We start from the raw sequence: 23323 nt of genomic DNA, 5'->3' as shown, positions 1-23323 counted from the left end.
ATACAATAAAAAACTCAAATTCTCTCTCTTATTTTAATGAATTGTTTATATTATTTTATATGAAGTAGTAAAAAATATAAAATATTTGATGTTGGGTGTATTGTAAAGTGAAGTAGTAAAAATAGATAAAATAGTTTTCTTAGAGCATTCGCATCCAGTTTCTACAAAAAATTCTCTAACTAAATTTTACCATCTTAAAAGTTACTTTATCATTTATACCATACCATTTTACAAAACATCCAACATCTCAACTTTTATTTTCCTATATAATACATTAAAATAATATTTTAACCCAATAAAATATATAACCCAAGAGAGAGAGAGAGAGAGAGAGAGAGAGAGAGAGAGAGAGAGAGGAGAAATTAATAAAATATAGAGCTTAAGTTTTACAAGTTGCTACAGTACCGTCTTATATGTAAGACGGTACTGTAGCACTATTGCAATTTTTTTTTTTTTTTGCAATTAGCAGTGCAGATAAAGCATGTCTTTTGTGCTTTGATGGTAAAATATCTCAACATATGCAGTATAGAAGTGTGGGTGTGAATGCTCTAAGGTGCTAAAAGCTAAATTTTTTAGCTCCATTATTGTGAATGCTCTAACTTCAAAAAATATAAAATCCTAGCTAGCCTAGTATTAAAAAAAAAAAAATTTGTCGTTATTGATAGATGATTGCATCTTAATGTATTAAAAAATAACGATTTTGTGTATTTATAATTTGTTAATACTATATGGGTGCCTATTTAGAGTTTTTTTTTTTTTTTCCTTATATACTAGCCCCTCTAACTTAAAATCCTAAGTCCATCCCTGCTTATGATTCGAAAATTATTGCTTTACCCACCCAAGGCTTACTTTGTTCTATGACTTTTGAGCTTCATATTTCCCAATACTTATAATTGATTTTTTTTTTTTTTGGGATAATTGGGAGTCAAATTCTTTATTATTACTTCCTTTATATAAACTAGTAAGTTGTCCGTGCGATACACAGATAATTTTATGATATTTTATGTAAAACACTTTTGAATAATATTGTACATAAATTATAAAGAAAAAGTAAACTAAATTAGAGTAAAGAAACATATACATTTTGAGATATTAAAAATTGGTTTAGTAGCTTCATTGTATATTTGTAGCCTTCTTAAGGTAAGATTTTTTTTTTTTTTTTTTAAATCATGAAACCAAAAAAAAAAAAATGCAAAGGAGTAATGGGACCATGAAATAAACTAATTTGTGTTGTATTTACATATTTCATACTATGAAATAAAAGTATACCCAACTTTCTGACTATCTTTCACTCTTCGATAGTGCGACATTAAGACATGGTGTGAGCAAGTGTGTATGCATGCGTCTTATAAATGATTTAAAATTAAATCATGGTAGAATATGACTTTACATTGCGCACCTAATATTCTCTCTACTTATATACCCAAAACAAAAACTAACTAACCAAACTACCTAACCTAAATCATGCCCCTAATTTAAAAAGAAAAAAAGATTACTCGTAAGGGTTTTGGTGTCTTGATGGTGGTGGGAGGTCAGTATAACAGAGGTGGTGACCTCTCAAATTTCTCTTTCTCTCTCTTTCAAATGTTTTGTTAGTCTCAGGTCTTTTAATTTGGTAATATATAGTGAAATAGTGCATTTTATTTAAAAATTCACAACATTTTTGTGTCTCTTTGTCTCTCTTTAGAGTCTTATCTCGTTAGCTATTACTATTAGCCCGCCCTTATTTATTTATTTATTGTTTTTGAAACACTAAAATAGTGGGTATGCTAAAAGACATGAACAATAGTGAAAGGTGTGGTATAAGCTTAGGCAATTAATGAGATATTAATGAGATAACGGTAAAATTAGATAATGTAAACTTTTGGGTAACAATAAAAAAAATTAATGAAAGAGGTAAACAAAAGGCTAAATGCAAAATTAGAGTGCCACTTGGCAGGATCTCATGCACTCTTGCATGAGGTCTTTGAGAGAAAGACATTTTGTAACAACTTTTATTCTACAATATTCCTCCAAAAAATTTTTTTTACTCATTCCTTGAATCGAATAATTATAATGGTTATGTGTGCGCAATTTATAACTGTTGTTTCACTACATATATATAGCCTTTTCAAGGTGAGATTAATTTTTCACAGTAAAAAAAAAAGTAAGATTAAGTTTTTTTAAAATCATGAAACAAAAAATAAATGCAAAAGAGTAATAGGACCGTGAAAATCAAATAATTTGTGTTGTGTTCACATATTTAATACTATGAAATAAAAGTATGTCCAACTCCCTCACTGTCTTCCACTCATTGATAGTGAAACATTAAAATATAGTGTGGGTAAGTGTGTATGCACATGTCTTATAGATGATTTTAAACCATGTTAGAATATGGCTTTACATTGCGTACTAAATATTCTATCTACTTATATACCCAAAACAAAAACTATCCAACCAAATTACCCAAACCTAAATCATATTTAATCTCCTAATTCAAAAAAAAAAAAAAAAAAAACCCATAGAGGTTTAAGGTCTTGATGGTGGTGGGAAGCCAATATGATGGAGGCGACGTCCCCTCAGATTTGTCTTTCTCTCTCTTTCAAATGTTTTGTCAGTCTCAGGTCTTTTATAGTGAAACAATGCGTTTTAATTTTATAGAGAAACAATGCATTTTATTTAACAATCTACAACATTTTTATATCTCTCTATCTCTCTCCAAGGCCTTATCTGGTTAGTTATTACTATTAATCCTTAATTATTATTATTTTTACTTTTTTAAAAATATTAAAATGGTGGGGATGCTAAAAGACATGAAAAAGAGAGAAATGTGTGATGTAATCTTAGGCAATTAATGAGAGACTAATGAGATAACAGTAAAATAAGTTAATGTAAACTTTTGGGTAATAGTAAAAAAAAAAACTTAATGAAAGAGGTAAAAAAAAATGCTAAATGCAAAATTAGAACGTTACTTGGTAAAACCTCACGCACTTCCACATGAGATCTCTACTTTTATATATATATATATATATATATATATATATATATATATATATATATATATTCATGATTATTCCTTTATAATTTCTAATCACTAATCAATATGAGTCTTAAAAAACTTTGTGATAGGACTTTATCATACATACAAAATAAGAATAGATTTTTTTATCTTTATTTAAAAAAAAGAAGAAGGATATTGCTATTGTGTTCATCCTTATAAAAATTTAAGCATAGATTGAATTTTCATTATTTTTGACAATTTTTCTTTGATTTCTTTATAATTTATATATTATGTTAGTTTTAATGAATTTTTTCTCAAACTTTCAGAGGATGGACTTTAGATAAGATGTTCAACTTTTATATGCCAAGCATTGATTATAAGTCTTGTACATGGAACAAATAGAGATAAGAAATTAAGAATATGGTCCATTTTGGTTGGCCTTAGCTTGATTTGTCTAGACATCAATTTTCCTTGATTATTACTTGTATACAAAATTCCAGAAACATTAAATTGGAATAGGTTCCTTACTAACCTAACCAATTGGAATTGGATGAAATTTCTTCTCATTCATACTAAACGTTGTGTACACTCTAAATTTTTTCTGCATCTCATAATGATATGTTGTTGACAGGTATCATCTAAGTCCAACATGATTGAGAGTTGTAATTGAGACTATGGCCTAGAAGCTTTACTATTCAATACTATGCGAGAAAAATTAAACATTCATTTGATGTAACAGGAGACTATGGAATTTGACATTATATACACTGGGGTTTGTTCTAGATGTTGTGAAATTGCTGTAGGTATTAAAAACTTTAGTTTGATTAGTTGGCAATTCATGTTCTTTAATCGTGAAAAGTTTACAATGAAAAACTTTTGTGTTTCTACAACAAATGTTTTGGAGAGAAAATTGTTAGCCCCCTTATCCCATTGGGACCCTTCTATTTATACAAAGGAAAAATGGTCCAATATTCCTAAGTGTGACTTAATTACATGGAATTTTTGTGTAAATGTGTCTAGATTTCTTTTAAAAATTTAGTTATAATTTTAAACACTAATTTGGTGATTTTTATATGATTTCATATGCTTATAAATAATCTAAATGTTATTTCAGTTTGTGCAAATTATACAACATAGAATCGGTAATTTAGCAACATAGGCATAGGAGAAGACATGTAGTGGTTTAGGAAGAGTAAGCATTTAGTTATAAGGGAAGAGGAGTAGGCATAAATATAAGAAAACCTTAGGATGGAGGAATAAGGAAAACAAAGAGTTTTTGATGATTAACATCCCTCTATCTTATCCATTAGTCTTATTTATTACTAATTAAAATCTGTTGAGTTAGTAAATAACTGATGTGGCATCTAATAAGTGTAATAAATTAAAAATGAAGTATTTTATTTCAAAAAAAAAATTCAATTATCTTTTCAAATAAAGTGCCACTTGGCAAAACTTCGTGCTCTCCCATATGAGATCTCTGCTTTTATATATGTATACTCATTCCTTTAACTGAATAATTATAATGGTTATGTGTGTGCAATTTATAACTGTTGTTTCACTGCATATTTATAGCCTTCTTAAGGTAAGATTAATTTTTCACCCTAAAAAAAAGGTAAGATTAAGTTTTTTTTTTTTAAAATCATGAAACAAAAAATAAATGCAAAAGAGTAACAGGGCCGTGAAAATCAAATAATTTGTGTTGTGTTCACATATTTAATACTATGAAATAAAAGTATGTCCAACTCTCTCACTGTCTTCCATTCATTGATAGTGAAACATTAAAACATAGTGTGGGTAAGTGTGTGTGTATGTATGTGTCTTATAGATAATTTCAAACCATGGTAGAATATGGCTTTACATTGTGTACCAAATATTCTCTCTACTTATATAGCCAAAAAAAAAACTATTCAACCAAATTACCCAAACCTAAATCATATTTAATCTCCTAATTTAAAAAGAAAAAAAATACCCGTACAGGTTTAAGGTCTTGATGGTGGTGGGAGGCCAATATGACGGAGGCGACGTCCCCTCAGACTTGTCTTTCTCTCTCTTTCAAATGTTTTGTCAGTCTTAGGTCTTTTATAGTGAAATAATGTGTTTTGATTTTATACTGAAACAATGCGTTTTATTTAACAATCCACAACATTTTTATGTCTCTCTATCTCTCTCCAAGGCCTTATTTGGTAAGTTATTACTATTAATCCTTAACTATTATTTTTTTACTTTTTAAAAAAATATTAAAATGGTGGGGATGCTAAAAGACATGAGAAAGAGAGAAATGTATGATGTAAGCTTAGACAATTAATGAGGGACTAATGAGATAACAATAAAATAAGTTAATGTAAACTTTTGGGTAATAGTAAAAAACACTTAATGAAAGAGGTAAAAAAAGAAGAAGCTAAATGCAAAATTAGAGCGTTACTTGGCAAGACCTCACGCACTCCTACATGAGATCTCTACTTATTTATATATATATATATATATATATATATATATATATATATATATATATATATATATTCATGATTATTCCTTTATAATTTTTAATTACTAATCAACATGAGTCTCAAAAAACTTTGTGATAGGACTTTATCATACATACAAAATAAGTATAGATTTTTTTTTTATCTTTATTTTTAAAAAAAATGATATTGCTATTGTGTTCATCCTTATAAGACTTTAAGCATAGATTAAATTTTCATTATTTTTGACAATTTTTCTTTGATTCCTTTATAATTTATATATAGTGTTAGTTTAAATGAATTTTTTCTCAAGCTTTCAGAGAATGGACTTTAGATAAGATGTTCAACTTTTATACGCCAAGCATTGACTATAAGTCTTGTACATGGAACAAATAAATATAAGAAATTAAGAATATGGCTCATTTTGGTCGGCCTTAGCTTGATTTGTCTAGACATCAATTTTCTCTCTTGCCAAAAGTCTGACTTATTTTAGGTAGAAGTTTCCTTGATTATTACTTGTATACAAAATTCCAGAAACATTAAATTGGAATAGGTCCCTTACTAACCTAACCAATTGGAATTGGATGAAATTTCTTCCCATTCACACTAAACGTTGTGTACACTCCAAATTTTTTCTGCATCTCATAATGATACGTTGATAGGTATCATCCAAATCCAACATGATTGAGAGTTGTAATTGAGACTAAGACCCAGAAGCTTTACTATTCAATACTTTGTGAGAAAAATTAAACATTCATTTGATGTAACAGGAGACTATGAAATTTGACATTGTATACACTGTGATTTGTTCTTGATGTTGTGAAATTGCTGTAGGTACTAAAAACTCTAGTTTGATTAGTTGGTAATTCATGTTCTTTAATCGTGAAAAGTCTACAATGGAAAACTTTTGTGTTCCTACAACAAATGTTTTGTAAAGAGAAAATTGTTAGCTCCCTCATCTCATTGGGACCCTTCTATTTATACAAAGGAAAAATGGTCCAATATTCCTAAGTGTGACTTAGTTACATGGAATTTTTGTGCAAATGTGCCTAAATTTCTTTTAAAAATTTAGTTATAATTTTAAACTCTAATTTTTGGTGATTTTTATATGATTTCATGTGTTTTTAAATAATCTAAATGCTATTTCAGTTTGTGCAAATTATAGAATATAGAATCGTTAATTTAGCAACATAGGCATAGGAGAAGGCATGTAGTGGTTTAGGAAGAGTAGGCATTTAGTTATAAGGGAAGAGGAGTAAGCATAAACATAAGAAAACCTTAGGATGGAGGAATAAGGAAAACAAAGAGTTTTTGATGATTAACACCCCTCTATCTTATCCATTAGTCTTATTTATTACTAATTAAAATCTGTTGAGTTATTAAATAACTGATGTGGCATCTAATAAGTGTAATAAATTGAAAATGATGTATTTTATTTCAAAAAAAAAAAAACAATTATCTTTTCAAAGAGAGTGCCACTTGGCAAAATTTCGTGCTCTCCCACGTGAGGTCTCTGCTTTTATATATATTGATTTTCTTGCATGTGATAAGTGCTTGTATAAAATAACCTTTGAGTTTTCATGATTCAAGTTGCACCTTGTCAAGAATTTTTGCAGAAGCAAAATATCTTCAAGTCTTGTGTATGATATGCCATCAAAATATGAATCTATATAATATCTAAAAGTTTAAGCATAGTATTTATTATTGCTATGCTCATATTAAACCATATCAACGTAGCATTCTGGTCCATCTAGTCAATTTTGGTCCATTAGGTCCACTTTGCTCCATTTGGTCCACATCGATCCATTCTTTACATTTTTTGTCCAGTTCAATCCATCTAGTCCACTTCGGTCCCATTTGGCATAGTTTGGTCTATTTAGTCTATTTCAGTTCGATCCACTCGGTCCTCTTCGGTGATGCTTTAGGCGGAGAGTTCTATATTGAAGGAGTAGATGCTTCATTGACAATTATGTCACATTTCCAACCTAATGTTTTTAGAATTTTGATAAAATTACATTTTTCTTATTAAGGTGAGATAAAGGGTTAATGCCTTTAAATCTCTTTTGGTGATGCTTTTTTCACCAAATTTTGAGTGTATGCGTATCAAAACAGTGTAAAAAATCATCAAGGTCATTCAGTCCAGTTCCTAATAAGTCTCACTCCCTTGAGTTATTGATTGTTAACCAGAATTTCTACCCCGAGAGATAAAAAAACTCACTTCCGTGGGTTCAATAATAGGTCGGTCTCTTGAGCAAAATCTCTAGCACGATTATCCTCACGATAAGGTCGTCTCCTCACTTGAAAATATTTTTAGGTGATTTCATATTTAATCCAACTAATTTAAATGAAAAAGTTAATTGTGCCGAGTACAAGATCAAGTTTAAATGCATAATCACTCACAAAATACAATCCCTTCGTCTCCAAAACTTGAGCTAACTACAGAAAAATCTTACCACCAAGCTCAGTAGGATGTCCCAAACATTTGTGGAGATATCTAACTAACAAAAACAAAACCGAGACATAAGTATTGAGGTGAGATACAGGGTTAGTGCCTATAAATCTCCTTCGTTGTTTCTTTTTTTCACCAATTTTTGAGTGTGTGTATCAAATCAGAGTGTAAAGACTCAACCATGCCAATCAATCCAGTTCCTAAAGCTCACTTCCTTAAGTAATATTTCTATCCTGAGAGATAAAACTCACTTAAGTGGGTTTGATGATACCTTAACTAAGAGTACTTTGACAATTCAACAAGATAAATACTAAGCGAAAGAATAGAAATAAAAGATATATTCTCTTAAGCTTAAACGAGCTGGACAAATCTTTGTTGGTAGAATATGCCAAAAACACGGAGTGTCATTTCAACCATAAAAGTTACGACTTAGTTACTCTTGTCAATGACCATTATCATACAATCTTCTATCTGTAATATACTAAAGTAACCACTAACTAGCTAGGTCACCTAAATCCCATTGATATCCTTCTCACAGTTCAAACAAGACCATAGAACCAATTATTTTGAGTCATTCTCAACAAATTTGCCAGAGTCAAATAGAGCACAAATAATCTTTGCAACTTTACTTCCCAAAGCTCGAATTTGCCCTCACAGTGTACTCTGCTACAAGTTGAGCAAAAGATGATGATTTGTTTTCAAGCAATCTTGTTGGAGAATCATGTTCCTCAATAAGCCCTACACAAAGATTAAGAAGAGCTTCTAAGACAAAATATAGAGTCCATTTTTATGATTTCTTAATTTTTTGAAATTTTTATGTAATTTTCAAAGTTTTATTAGTTGGGTTTTATTTCCTGATTTTAGGTAATTTTTAAGGTTTTTCTAGTTAAATTAGAGCCCTATCATGAAATGCATGATTTAGAATTTCTGTAGAAATGTTCTTACTAGGAAAATAAGTTTTAGGAAGCATTTAAATATGCTGTAATCTATAGAACGACAATTGAAATCATATTTTATCAATAGTAGTAAGTTAGTTTTTTGTCTCTCTTTAGGTGGATTCCAGTCTTTGTTGTTAATTTAAGGAATCCTTTATAGTTTTAAAGGATTTGGTTTCTAGAATGATCTAACCCTTTCACACATTTCTTTCTATCTCACAATAGGATTACAATGAAGTCATTCTTACTATGAAAGAACTAAACAGACAGGCTATAGGAGTAATTTAAAATCGTATGGTCATACTAACCATTGTTTAGTAGCAGAACCATGTCACTATCAAGAACGGAAGTTATTCGATGTGCAATGGTAATGACTGTACAGTTGGAAAAATGTTGTCTGAGGGTCTGCTGAATCAGGTTATCTGTAGCTGTATCAACCGATGCAGTAGCTTCATCAAGCACCAATACCTTACTTTTCTTAAGCAGCACACGGCCAAGGCAGACTAGCTGCCTCTGACCCACACTCCAATTTTCTCCATTCTCACTAACTGCATCGTCCATAAGAATATAAGCAATATGTTTCCACAACATAACTCTAAAATATTTTACATAAGAAGCTGCAAAAGACAAACCTATAGAATCCAGTTTTCCTTCTTTCTTTCTAACTTCATCTCCAAGTTGACACTTCTCCAGAGCCTAAAACAATTTAAGGGGAAAAATTATAACTAAAACTTATATATTGACTACAAATCCGAAAAATAGTGCATGCCTGGTTTATGAGGAAAATGTAATAAAAAGATATTCTTTCATTTACCAAATAAGAAACAAATCTACCTCCCAAATTTGTTCATCTGTGTACTCTTCAAGTGGATCCAGATTGCTTCTTACAGTCGCCTCAAACATGGTTGGATCCTGAGAGATAATGCTTAGTCTAGATCACAAATCATGTAGTCCAAGCACGGAGATGTTGATGCCATCTATCATTATCTGACCGGCAGTAGGTTCAACAATCCGAAAAAGCGTTTGTATGAGAGTTGATTTACCACTACCTGTTCGCCCTACAATGCCAGTTTTCATTTCTCCAGGGAAAGTACATGTGAGGCCACGTAATACAAGTGGCATGTGTGGGGCATACCGTACCTGCATTGCACGATTAGCATTAGTTGATATACATCTCAAAAAAACATGATCATGAGTGAACCTATACATAGTACGATTTTATTTGGTGATAAATAGCTAAGAACTGACTTGAAGATCTCGAAAATCAATTTCTCCATGCGATGGCCAATAACGATCTGGCTGAGTTTCTTCTATCACAAGAGTTGGCTCGCTTGGGATACAAGTGTATTGAAACATTCTTTCTACTGATATAATTTTGTTCTCCATTTGGCAAAGAAATTATATTACCCTCATTTGCAATATGTTTAGAGTAAGTCCATATGCCACAGATAAGCCCGCGATGCCTTCAGGAAAAAGGAAAGTAAAGAAAAAAAAAAACAATTAGAAACTATTGTTTGATGAGTAACTTTATGTTTTGCTGAGCCTTTTTTCCTGTTGTTCTTTCTATTGGGTCAAGAGAAAGTGTGACACTATAGCCCATGTTACTGCCAGGTTATTTCTTGAGTCTTGTCAGTCTTTCTGTTATGATAAATACAATCTACCAGTTGTTATCGAGTCAGCTTGTAAGGTGGATTGTTGGTTGCTTTCTTGAATAAATATTGAAGTTTATAAAAATAAAAAAAATCAATAGCAAGGACTCTGTTCGTAACATAAAAATAATATCAAGTTGGCATAAAGCCACTTGTAATTTAAGTTGGTATAAAGCCACTTGTAATCTTAGGAAAGATAAACATGTAAGTTGGCAACTATGCGGTGGGTAAGTTTTTTACTTACGCCATGTGTGATTGACAATTATGCTATGTGGTGACTAGTTACTTGTTATCTTGAGTTGTGATTAATTGGTAGGAAAAAATTGCCTCCCTATTTTTGTTACATGTTGAAATAAATGTCACTTGTCAAGAATGCAGCACACAATAGAAAACAGGAAATAAAAGAGTAAAAAAAGTAACAACAGAACAAACCCCAAGCTGCACCACCTAGAACCTGCCTGCAAACCCTAAGCATCACCACGTAGGGGCGTTTGGCATCACCACCAAACATAGAGAAACAAGGGAGGAGACTTTTCTCTAATCATAATAATCATATTCTTATTCCAATTCAACTGTGTTTCACCATTACAAGACTACTAGTTAAATAGGGTTTTAGGGATTACACCAATATGGAAAATATCTAATTTAAATCCCTAAAAACCCTCAACATTAATAACCAAATTCAAAATTCAAATTAAAAAAACAATATCAATTGCAAATTAAAACATAAAATCTTGGTTCCCTGCATCAGTTAATTACATAGAAGACTTGAAGCCACTTGTCACTCAAGTAGAAGACATGGAGAAAAAGAAAGGTAGTCACTAAGAAGTGAATAAACTACTCCCTTGCTTTGTAGGGTAGTTACTGGCTGGAAATAACTACAACTTTTTCTTAATAAAAGGAGGGACTCTCATGAAGAAAGGGCAGGACTCACTCATTGAAGACATGTCTCACTTGTTATCTTATTTCCTGTATTTCTAGTTTAGAAATCAGTGTAAGGCATTAATGCAAGCAAGTAGTCTGCTTGTAATCATTACTCTATCATTTATGATGCATTATTAGACTCGTGGAAAATCTGTAGTTCGTAGTGGAATAAAATCCTTCAAATCTTGTGTAATAGTGGTTTATTGTTTCTCATACTTCTAGTGGTAGATTGGTAGCTTTGTAGCCTGGTAGATTTTTGAATCCCTTAGCCTTACAGAAAACTTGTTATTTGGTAGATTTTTCAAATCCTCAGTTCAATTGCAACTTGCTGCTTTCCATCAATTTACTTGTTACTTTACATCTTTTTCGATAATTGATGTATTATAATTCAGTAGTCTCACAGGATGTTTGGAAGGAGGGAAAAGAATAGAATGGAAATGAATTAAAAGAATAATTTTAGAATTTTCCTTCATTTCACTTGTTTGGGAGATGGAAAATGAAAAGTTCATTCCATTGTTTAAAAGTTTTAGTGGGAGGGAATGAAATGGGTAGAAGGGACCACTCATTCTTTTTTATTACCTCAGAACCTCAATTTTACATTCCCCCGAAAATTGAGAGAAGTTGGAGTGAATGGAATGGGGTTTAATGAAATTTTTACTAGAACTCCCAAAATACCCTTATGTATTTAGCCCTTATTTTGAAACAAGGGTCTATTAGTAATACTATGATTAAATGATTCCATTCATTTCCCTCAATATTACTCTCAAATAAAATTACTTACCTTCCATTCCTTTATTTTAAAACTTCCAAACAAAGTTACTTAATTTCATTTCTTTACTTTCTTTTCCATTCCTTTCCATTTGCCTAAATGTATTCGATTCTATTCCATTCTATTCTATTGAGTCAATAATGAACCACATCCTTTTGAACTTGAAGCCAAATCACAAGAAAAAGGGTCTTAAGAAAGGCCATCAATGCCTGTGAAAGGTAATCACACCCCCACAATCACATCATTACCTTAAAAACAGTTACAAACAGACAGTAAGACACTAGATGGGAATTACTAACCTGGATCAATGACTCCCCCTGGAATAGAGATCAAGAAGAGCAAGGAGAATGCAAATGTTACGGAAGATAACATATCTAAGCGGAAGCACAACCACTCCATTGCACCAGCAATATTGAATCTAGGCCGAGAATTGCATCTGCCAGTTTCATATTTGTGTCCCCAAATCTTGATTCTTCATCAAAGCTCCTGATGGTTGTTGCGCCTGAAATTGTTTCAGTAAAATGTTGTATCACTGGAGCTTTGCACACTCCAACCAATCTTGATAGTTCTCGTGCAGAAGGTATGTAATATTGCTGCATGATTACAAGTTTGTGTGAACAAATCTCTTCAAAAGAAAAAATGACAACAATACACTGTAATATTACAACAGGAGTTGGGCTTGATAGATGCTTGTAATTAGTAGATTTTCCATAGTTCTAACAAAGAAAATTCTGAAAATTAAAGTGTAAAAAGGGCACAGCAAAATACACTACAATCTAGCAACTTGGCAACATCTATCTTAACAAAACACATTCTACAACAAGTTATTATTTATCTAGCAACTTCGAGAAATTTTATATAAAAATGACAGCAAGTGTCTGCATACAGTTGTTACATTTAATCTACAAGAGCTTATATCACATGAAAAGCACAAAATGAAGATAAAAATAAATAAAAAATATTGTAGCATGATAACATGGTAATGTCATTTATGTCGTCTGAGATATGTGATTAGGCCATTTTTCAGCAGAATTCATAAGACAATATTTTGAGAAAGGTATACCTGATACCAGATACAGGCTGCAATAACTGGGATAAAAATGATGAAAACCTGCCATGCAGTCTGAGACATTACAGCAATAATTCCAAGAAGCCGGATAATTAAGAAGGCAATTGCCCCCATTTCATTTAGAATAGAAAAATCCACTGCACTTTGGTCAGTAGAAGCCTACAAGGAAACATACTGTTAATTTAGTCAAAATATTAAAAGCTGTTATATTTATCTGAAAGAATGTTAATGTCTGTGTGTGTGTGCTGGGGAGAGAGAGAGAGGGTAAGAAGAAGCGGCAGCATTACTTAAACTTAAGAACAATGATATATAAAATATTGGAAACTAAGTGTGAAGCACCCAACAAAGAAGAATCACGAGCATTTTCCCACTTACTCTGCTTAGGATTCGACCACTTGGAGTGGCATCAAAAAATGACATTGGGGCATGGAAAATGCAGAAGTGCATCTTGCTGAAGAGTTGTTTGGCAGTACTGTATCCAACTGTTCTAATAAGCATGGATCTCACAAGGACACAAAAAGAACTTCCAATGGCCAAAGCAACATAAACAATCATTAGGGTAGAGCTATCAACTGAAGGTTTCACATCCTCTGAGACAGGAGTTGCCCAAGCCATCCAATAATCGCTTCCAATTTGAAGGGTCTGAAAGAGAACTTGTGCCAGCAACATAATTGGCACAAGAGTTCCTCCATATGCCATAGTAATAAATTTCCAATAGACTGAAATCCCGACTCCACCTTTCTCCCTCTCTTCTTCTTGGATAATCTGTCCTTTTGAACTGACTACATCATCTTCTTTACAATTAGTGCTATCCAGATTTCCAGCTTCCTTGTGTGTACTTCCAGAAACTAACCAGGCCTCGGTGGAATCAAGTCCTGACAAAGCTTTTTTATGCGCTCCCACAAGTTCCATAAAATCAGTTCCTGAATTGAGAATATCATTATACTTTCCAGCTTGAGTAATCCTACCATCTTTCATCACCTAACAACAACTTATAAGTTAAACTCCCAAAAAGAAAAGAGGGGAACATTCCATCCAAGTTAAGATCATAAATTAAAGGCTGGAAGGAAACTAAATTTGAATAGCTCACCAAGATAAGATCAGCAGCAGGTAAGAACTCCACTTGATGAGTAACATATACAACTGTTTTTGAATCCAAAAGTCCCAGCAAACATTCCTGCCATATAGAAGTGGCTATGATTTAAAAGAACTTAGGCAACCACCACAGAATACAAAACAAACATAGGGAAATGCTATTGCATAGATTTTGAAGTACCTCAACTCACACACAAGAACCAATCTTCAAGTGTGTAAATCAATAAATTAATGTACAAAACAATCACTGAGGTCCTGCTCAAATGGGAGTTCATTCTAACATTAAAACAGCAGGAGGGTAAGGTCATTAGTTCAAAATCCACTAGGTTCTTGTGTAAACATACTTTTTCAGCCACCCTGCCTCGGTCTTTCTGATCTCCATGATTTTAGCCAGAAACTTCATCTCCCATCCCTGAAGCTTTAGAATCATCATGTTCCTTAAAATCTCAGATGTTGCCTTCATCCTTTTGTCTTTTGATTCCATTATCTTGCCCTGAAACTTCTCTTGTAATTTGCCCAAAGGAACATTAGCCAACATCACCAATACGGTTGCAACCAAAGCCGCAATTGAAGCAAGCCCAACATTTCTATACAAAATTAACAATGCAATAACAATTTGAACAAGAACCATCCATGTCTCATGCATATACCAACTGAAATCACCAATTCTATCAGCATCAACAGTCATGAAATTGATGATGTCCCCACTAGTGTGGCCCTGCTTTGACTGGCATGAAAGGGTTAGACCTTATCATATATCATTAAGATCAATACTAATCGGACTCTAATTCCAACTTGCTGCAACCTAAAGGTCCAGTGCCTCTGTGCGAGGCATTCCACAAGTTTTGCAGCAAAGAACACTGAAACCAGAACATAGCCCTCATTTTTGTAGCTCTGTCGCCCATTGAGGTATTGAACAAAAGTATCAATAAAATCTGGTCCGACATAGGAAGCCAATGTGTTCATAATCGCAAGGAAGGCTGTCAAGAGAACCTCTTTCCAAACCAAGAAGACTAGCGCCTATGTCAGCTTCAGTGTGGTCACCCCATTACTTGTACCACACTCTGCCTCAAGCTTATTTTTAAAATTTGGAAAGGCCCCAAATACACTATCACTAGGACCAAGTTGAGGAACATCCTCAAGCTCTAATGTCTTCTTATTGCCAATTGTAATTAAAGGACCCATCCATGAAAAAGTAAGAATGCTGAAAAATCCAGCATTCAAATAAGGGGTTACATTTTCGTTACTAGAATCCCCATTCAAAAGAGGTTCTTCAAGAAGAGTATCTTCACCTTCATTCTTCCCAAAAAAACCCACATAACAGAAAAACAAACCCGAAACAACAGAGACAATATCGGATACTAAATTTTGAACTGGTAAACTAACATGTTTTTTATATAGAACAACATCAATGACAAGGCAATAACAAGAGATGCAGAGATAGAAACCCCACCAAATTCTCAATAAAAAAGGGTACTTTGACTCAACTGAATTAAACAACTGGGTACGCAGGTAAACACAAAGTGTACCCCAAGCAAGTGTTCTTAGCGCTAAATCCAAAAGGGTCACTAACCCTTCATAAGACCAACCATTTCTATACCAATAAAAGTAACTCAATAAGCACAACACTAGACTAAACACATAAACACCCAAACAACAAATTTGAGCCGGTTTATAGCACAAGCTCTTGCTGTTATTAAACCTTTCATTTGAACCTTCACTATGAGCCACCTTGAATTTGTTGCACACCCATGAGATAAACAACACAAATAACAATACCAGGTGTAAAGAACCAGAAAACCCACGTAGGAAAACGGGTTTAAAGAGAAAATCAGTACCTGAGTACATGAGTGAAGAGTAGTAGTGTGAGAACAAGATTGACATACCGTGGTTTGAAGAGTCAACAAGTTCCATTATTTTGTGCTGCTTTTGTGGGATGTTTCAGTTTCTGCAGGAGAAGATGGGTGTGCAAGACATTGATGGACTTTGCATTGGCTTAATATTTTTCGTCATCATATATATAGAACAGAACAGAAGTGGCCAAAAGCAAAAATGTGACTGGTAGAGAATAAAGATACAGAAAAGGTGGTTTTCCTTGGACATATTGTAGGAAAATTAAAAAGTGTACCGTGCAGAGCAAGACTAATGTGTTGGATGGTAGCCTCGAAAATCGGCAGCATGTCAGTGCTATATAATAATAATTTGAAGAAAAAAAAAAAATCTTTTTAGTCGTTCCACTAGGCCTTTTGTGCCATAATTTTTATCATATTTTTGATTCGGCAGATTATGAGCGCAGTGCTATGGGTCCGTTTGGATAGAACTTATTGTTGAAAATTAAAAACTAAAAACTGAAAACACTGTAGCAAAATATGGATCTGTTTGTATGGTTTTTATTTTGACTTTTTTTTTTTTTTTTTTCCATGGCTCAAAGTCATCAACATCATGTCCATAGATTTTCTCAAAAAAAATATTTGAACTGGTTAAGTTCTGAACTTATAATTGGTGGAAGGTTAATTATAGAAAAGAAATATCTATTTTACACGCATATTACACACACTTATCACTTTTGTACAAAAAACATGACTTGAAATTACAATTGTCAAGTTAAAAATCGTAACTTCAAGTCACAATTTTAATTCATAAAAAATTAGTATGTACTGTGTATGTGAGTGAGTGTATGCAATATACATTTCTTATTTGAAAAATGCCTCTTTTTTTTTTTTTTTTTTGAGAAATGCCTTGTTCATTTTATTAGTCATAACATTCCAATTCAACAGTTCTAAAAAATTATGAAATTTTCTGTTTCGCTAGATCTATGTTCCATAAAAGGTATGAATTTGTAAGGAGACTAACTAGAATGGAATGGTGGGTTGAATTATCAACACGTGTTTTGTTTGTTTGATAAACATTAAGTGTAGGGCAGAATAAACTTCATTACTTTTCGTAAGTTTTGAAGTGATATTTGTTATGATTTGTGATTTTTTTTAATTGATTAATGTAAAATAAAAATGGTGTCTATAGTGAGTTTATATGAAAACTATATTATATAAATTATAATTTACTAACTTACCAATTTATAAAAAAGAAAAATGAAAAAAAAATGAAATTTTGTCAGGAACAAAGGAAATGACAATAAATAAGAGGACAAGGAAAGAGATATTTTTGGATTTTCATTTTATTTTACATTGTGTTTGGTTACAACTACGGAAAGAGAAAACAAAATATTAAGGGGAAGGATATGACATAGAAAAGAAAAAAAAGTAAATATTTCAAGCATATATGCTTGTAAATACAAAATAGGAATGAAATGAGAAAAGAAATGAGAAAAATTCTTTCTTTTTTAAAAATAATTGGTTTGCAAAAGGGAAAAAAATAGAATATATATATATATATATATATATATATATATATATATATATATATAATCGTAACATGCAACTCTAAAGTTATGAAAAAAAATTATAAAAATTTTGTTTCATTATATTTATGTTCCATGAAAGGTGTGAACTTGAAATGAAATTTACTGGATTGGATTAAATTTAGGGAAACAATAAGTGTTGAGGTGATATTTGTTGTGATTGGTATATAATATGTATAGTTTTCTTTTATTATTTCTGAATTGATTGGTATAAAATAAAAATGGTATCAATAATGAGCCAAAATTAAAGTAATGTTGTCACTTATAATCTACTAATTCAAAATTTTATAAAATTAAAAATGAAATTTTGCGTGACTTCAATTTTCACAAAAGGAGTAGAGGAAAGGACAAAAATGAGGAGAAAAAGAGAGAGACAATTATTTTTATTTTACATTGTGTCTGGTTACACTTGAGGAGAGATAAAAAATTAAATAAAAAGAGTAATGGGAAGGACACGTTACAAAAAAAGAAAATAAAATATTTTTCTCATATATCTATTTGAGAAAAAATTTCTCTCATATATTTTGAAATAGGAAGGGAAGGAGAAAAGGAAAGAGAAAAATATGCTTTTTAAAAAAAAAAAATTTGTTTGCTTTGCAAAGGAAAAAGAAATAGGGAGAAAAATGTGTGTGTGTGTGTGTTTTTTTTAACTTTTATAATGTAATAGAGTAAAGAGATGGATGAAAGCACATGGGAAGTAGTGTAATTTTATGAGTAATTATACTCTATTTGGTTAAGGGAAAGGAAAAGCAGAGAGATAAAAAATTTTAGAGAATAGAAAGATTTAGTTTTCTCTCATATATGTTTAGTTGGGAAGCTGAAAACTCTTTTGTTTGGTTAAAAATAAAAAATAAAGTTTCTATAAATTTATTATCCTGCTCATAATAATAATAATGATAATGATAATAATAATAATAATAATAATAATAATAATAATAACAATAATTGTAGGGACAAGGGATCCAAAGGTATATATATATTGGGCCTTGGGTCTTGGCCGAGGATGTTGAGTGATCCGAGGACATATAAATAGTATTGAAGATGTAAGACTCAGAGCTCCATAAGTAAGCTACAAATGAGAGGGTTGGGGAAGGTAGGCCGAGGAGGAATATCCCTTCGGCTAAACGAGGTGAAGATCAAAATGTGTATCCTATCATCCAATGTGACGTTCTAGGAAGTTCTATTGATAAGGATATGCATTATGAACGTATAAGAAGGATGGAAACTAAGAAATATCGAAGAGAAAGCTGCTACCACCGCATTGAATACTCTATAGCTAACTCTCTGGTCGCATTAATGAGGAAGTGATATTTGAACAGTGTTTTTTCAGCCTTATAGCTACCCCCAAAGACTTCCGTAGGGTGTTGATGGGACAAGGATCAAGACAAGCAATCTACTGTCTATGTGGAGGGTAAAGAGAAAAAGAAAGAAATGATATAAATGAGAAGGAATGTCCTAAGGGAGAGAGATCGAAGAATGAAGGAAGAAAAAGACAGAAGCAATTAGAACTGTATTTGTAATCAACTTCAAGGAATATATACAAGAACTGATCTCCTCGGACTGTGCAGAGGATAATTTTTCCTTAGATAAATCAATCCATCTTCATTTCCTTGTCATCTGAATCCATTTCACTTGTTGTCTAACTCATTAAAGCCCAATTTTCCAACTCACTCTCTACAAATTCATTGTATTGGGATTTTTGGGCCTAAGTTCACCCATCCCTTGGGCTAGGGACTCAAATCATGTCCTTACAATTGGCATCGTCTATGGGAAATTCTGGTGTGATAGCGAGTCTAACGTTCAACAATGGTAGGTTCAGGTCCGAATCAGGAAGAATTTATGGGGTCTCAGCGTCAAGATCACTTTCATGATTTTGAACGAAGGAGGGACCGAGAAGTAAGTGTGCACACTACCCATACTAGGAGCCAATCTTGGGGTGGGAGTCACGTCTCTCATGAGGAGAATGCTAGAAACATGCGGCTGGAGATTGACCACCTGCGAAGGAAGTTGCGTCGTAAATGACGAAGAAGAACTCCCTCAAGGTTTGATTCTTCCTCTAGTGAGGAAAGAGATGGCAGTTACAGGCCCAGATCGAGGACTCCCCTTACTGAGTCTTTCTCCCATGATGAGGACTACCACCATAAATGCAGAAACAAGGGCCCATCTTCCAAAGGCTAGACAAATGATGTGATGAGCAGAGCGCTCAACCAAATTTTCAGGTCACCTTTCATGAGCAAAATTGAGGGAGGGAAAACTCCTCGGCGGTTCACTCAGCCTATGTTCACCATATACAATGGTTGAATAGACCTTGTGGAACATGTGAGCTATTTCAACCAGAGAATGGTTGTGCACTCTAAGAATAAGGCCTTGATGTGCAAGAGTTCCCCTCCAGTTTAGGGCCCGTGGCCGTGAGATGGTTTAATGGCTTAGAAGCAAGTTCCATTGATTCCTTTAAGGAACTTACTCAGGCATTTGGATCTCGCTTTATAATGTGCAGTAGGGTTCCTCGGCCCTTGGACTCCTTGTTGTCTATGTCCATGAAAAAAGGGGAGACTCTGAAAACGTACTCATACAGATACTGGGAGATGTTTAATGAGATCGATGGGGACTTTGATGATGTGGTTATAAGGACTTTCAAGGTCGGCCTGCTTGCCTACCGAGCATGATTTGAGAAAGTCCTTGACCAAGAAGCCAGTAAGGAGTGTGCATCGGCTTATGGACTGCATTGATGAATACAAGCAAGTTGAGGAAGACCAACAACAAGGGAAAAGAAAGGCTAAGGTTATCTCTCTGAACAAAAGGGATTTCAGGTCGGACCGATATAATGATAGCAGACCCCGAAGGGATTTTTCTGGGCAATCTAGGTCTACGGCTTCTCTGGTGGTTAACACGGTAATCCGAGAGTCATTGCATTAAATCCTAGAGAAGATTAAGAATGAGCCATACTTCAAATGGTCAAACAAGATAGTAGAAGGCCCTATGAGGCGCAACCAAAGTCTTCATTGCCAGTACCACCAGGAATGAGGACATACCACCAAAGACTATAGGACTTTGTGGAATCATCTAGAGCAACTGGTCAGAGATGGAAGGTTACAACAATTTTTGTATCGGCCCAATGGGCAGGGAGACTAAGGAAGGTCAGGAAACTAGGGTAATGCTTCCTTAAGGCCTCCTTTGAGCACAATTAATGTCATCTTTGCTGCTCCTAGGAGAACTGGTTCTCACCCCACTCGGGTGATGTCTGTAGCTCGGCTACCCATCGAGGACTCTAATTTCGGGCCGAAAAGGGCTAGAGTGGAGGTTTGACTGGCATTGAGTTTTTCAAAAGAGGACAAGATTGGAACTATACAGCCACACAACGATGCTTTAGTGGTCACCCTCAGGATATGAGGATACAATGTGAAGAGAGTGTTAATAGACCAGGGCAGTGGTGCAGAGATTATGTACCCTGACTTGTACAAGGGGCTGAACTTAAAGCCTGAGGATTTGATAGTCTATGATTCACCTTTGGTAAGTTTTGATGGGAAAGTGGTCATTCCAAGGGGTCAAATTAGATTGCCCGTGCAAGCAGGTTCAGAAGTAGTAGAGGTAGACTTCATTGTGGTAGATGCATATTTTCCTTACACGGCCATTATGGCTAGACCCTGGCTTCGTGCCCTAGGGGCCATTTCTTCAACTTCGCATTTGAAGGTAAAATATCCATCCCGGGATCAGATTGAGGAGCTTATTAGGAGTCAATCCGTGGCTAGGTAGTGTCTGGTGGCTGCAATTATGCACCAGCCTAAAACTGAGTCCTCGGCCTTTGTTGAGGGGGGCTCATAGCAATTAAGGATTCCGGTCCTATCTACGGATGCAGTGTCTGGAAAGGCAAAATGTGGGAGGTTGGAGGAAATCGTTATAGATTGTGATCCGAAAAAGTTTTTTCAGATCGAAGCTCAGTTGTCTCCTCGGGAGAAGGAAGAACTGTTAGCATTTTTAAGGAAGAATATTGATATGTTTGCATGGAATGCTTATGAGGCCCCTAGGGTGGATTCAGAGTTCATTTGCCATCATTTGAATGTCAACTCAGCTGTCCTCCCTAAGAAGCAACCAAATCGGTGTTCATCTAAAAAGCATTCTGATGCTGTCAAGAAAGAGGTTAACAAGCTTAAGTAGGTTGGGGCTATTAAGCAAGTTTTCTACCTTGAATGGTTGGCTAATACAGTGGTAGTGAAGAAGAAAGATGGGAAGTGGCGGGTATGTGTAGACTTCATAGATTTTAACAAAGCTTGTCCAAAAGACCCCTTCCCCATGCCTCGGATTGATCAGCTAGTGGACGCAACTATAGGCCATCCTCGGATGAGCTTTTTGGATGCCATTCAAGGGTACCATTAGATACCTTAAGCTTTGGATGATCATGAGAAAACAACTTTTGTTATTCCTACTGGGAATTACCACTACAAAGTAATGCCCTTTGGTCTAAAGAATGTAGGGTCTAGTTATCAGAGGATGATGACTAGGATGTTTGAGCCACAGCTAGGAAAAAATATTGAGATTTATATAGACGACATGATGGTTAAGAGTAAGGTGTAGTCCAAGCAAGTTAACAACCTCGGGAATATCTTTGAGATCTTGAGGAGACATAAGATGCGACTTAACGCTTCTAAGTGCTCTTTTGGTGTTGGAATAGAAAAATTCTTGGGGTATATGGTTACTCACCATGGAATTGAAGTCAATCCTGACCAAATTAGGGCAATTAAAAATTTACAGCCACTTCAAAATCCCAAAAAGGTCTAGAAGTTGACAGGAATGATTGCTACATTAAACCGATTTATCTCTCGATTAGCAGATAGATGTAGGCTTTTCTTTCAGTTGTTAAATAAGTGGAAGGGATTTGAATGGACTAAGGAGTGTGTCCTAGCCTTCCAGCAGTTGAAGGAATATATTTCTCGGTCACCCATTATGTCTAGGCCCGAGGTGGATAAGGTGTTGTTTACTTATATTGTAGTGGCCTCCCATGTAGTGAGCCTGGTGCTTGTGCGAGTTGATAGTGGTGTACAGAGGCCAGTTTACTATGCGAGCAAGTCACTAAACGAAGCCGAGGTACGTTACCTACCACTGGAGAAGGCCATTTTGGCAGTGGTGCATGCTACGCGTAAGCTCCCCCACTATTTCCAATCACACACTATTGTTGTCCAAACCTAACTTCTGCTTAGATCTCTACTTCGGAGCACTGATTACACAGGGAGGATTGCCAAGTGGAGTACAATCCTAGGGGCTTTTGATATCAAGTACATACCTCGCACCTTTATAAAGGGTCAGGTTCTAGCCGACTTGGTGGCTGAATTCGTAGAGTCTTCGCTAGAAGAAGATGCCAAGAGGCTGGGCATGGGTGAAAAATTAGTTGGCCTAATCTCCATGCAAGAACCTTTATCCTAGAGAGTGTATGTTGATGGTGTAGCAAATCAAAGAGGATCTAGAGTGGGGCTAATTCTGATCTCTCCTGAGAAAATCACTATTGAGAAGTCCTTAAGATTGGGCTTCTCGACCACAAATAATGAACTGAGTATGAGGCCCTGCTGGTAGGGATGACT

At 34.0% G+C, this 23323-nt stretch overlaps 1 pseudogene; it reads right to left on the bottom strand.

The window, feature by feature from the left end:
• Positions 1-8412: 8412 nt before the first annotated feature.
• Positions 8413-16307, bottom strand: LOC142639329 (ABC transporter C family member 3-like; annotated as a pseudogene).
• Between the last annotated feature and the right edge of the window lie 7016 nt (positions 16308-23323).

Source organism: Castanea sativa, chromosome 6, assembly GCF_040712315.1.
Source record: "Castanea sativa cultivar Marrone di Chiusa Pesio chromosome 6, ASM4071231v1".
Taxonomy (NCBI): domain Eukaryota; kingdom Viridiplantae; phylum Streptophyta; class Magnoliopsida; order Fagales; family Fagaceae; genus Castanea; species Castanea sativa.
This window is presented reverse-complemented; position numbering and strand designations above follow the sequence as displayed.